Genomic DNA, 1,048 nt, shown 5'->3' on the forward strand with positions numbered 1-1,048 from the left:
GACACGGTGGGGAGCCCGGCCGGGTTGGGGGTCCCCTGCAAGGATTTTGCTGTGACGTGGCTACCCCACAAGGTACAGTCCCAGGCAGTGGGACCGAGCCCTGTCTGACGCACCATGGGATGCAGCGGGGCGAGGAGGGGGTCAAACGCCAGTCCTCTCTCTGCAATGGGCTCTGTGCATGGGGTTTCAATGCTCCTTTAAAGCTGGGTTGCTTTATTTATAACTTCCCCTAAGGAGTAATTTCCAGGCTCTCTTGCCCCCATGCTAGATGCCTGTCAGTGACAGAGGGCGATGGGGCTGACCTCAGCCCTTTCCCAATGCAGTATTAGCTAAGCTGGCTCCCCAGAGATGCGCCAGCCCAAGCCCACGCCAGCTCCCCTGAATTTCCACAGAGCCACGATTTCACCACTGCCAGCCTGCTGCGGAGCAAGGTGAGAAGGCAGGGAGCAAACGCTCACTGCTGGGGTTTGAAACACTTCCAAGAGTTTCAAGTGAGGGTTGCCTTGGAGCAAAGTGTCCTGTAACCTCCTTGGTTGGGGAAAAGCATTGGCCAAGTGCGAGGCTGCAGCAAAACTCCTAGGAAATGCTATCGCTGCTAAAGCAACGCAAAGGGAGGATGGTTTGGTGCTGCACCTCTGTCCTGGTTGTCTGTCCTGCTGGCCGTGGTGGGCGGCAAGGTCCCCTCTCCTCCAAGGCGCTGCCGGTGAGTTAACCTGAGCTGCCCTGCCCCAGCCCTGCCACACTCCTGCTGCTGCTCTGTGCAATGGCATTGCCGACTTCTGCTCCCAAAAGGAAGAGCTTTGGCAGGGAAAAAGCCGCTTGAGCAGAAAGCTGTTTTCCTGGCTGGGATCTGGGGGCTCTGAGCCGCACACATAAAAAACCTATTGGAAATGCAGAGGTGGGAAAGGCAGGCGCTGCCCGCTGCAGCGTTGAGCCTGGAAAGCTGGGCTGGCGTGGCCTTCAGGGTCCCTTTCTTGTGCCCAGATGGGAAGAACAAGCTGGTGGCTGGAGCTGTATGAGGACTGGGGTCGGTGAAGGCTGGGGAGGT

This window comes from Fulmarus glacialis, unplaced genomic scaffold (assembly GCF_000690835.1).
Source record: "Fulmarus glacialis isolate BGI_N327 unplaced genomic scaffold, ASM69083v1 scaffold6605, whole genome shotgun sequence".
In the NCBI taxonomy this organism is placed as follows: domain Eukaryota; kingdom Metazoa; phylum Chordata; class Aves; order Procellariiformes; family Procellariidae; genus Fulmarus; species Fulmarus glacialis.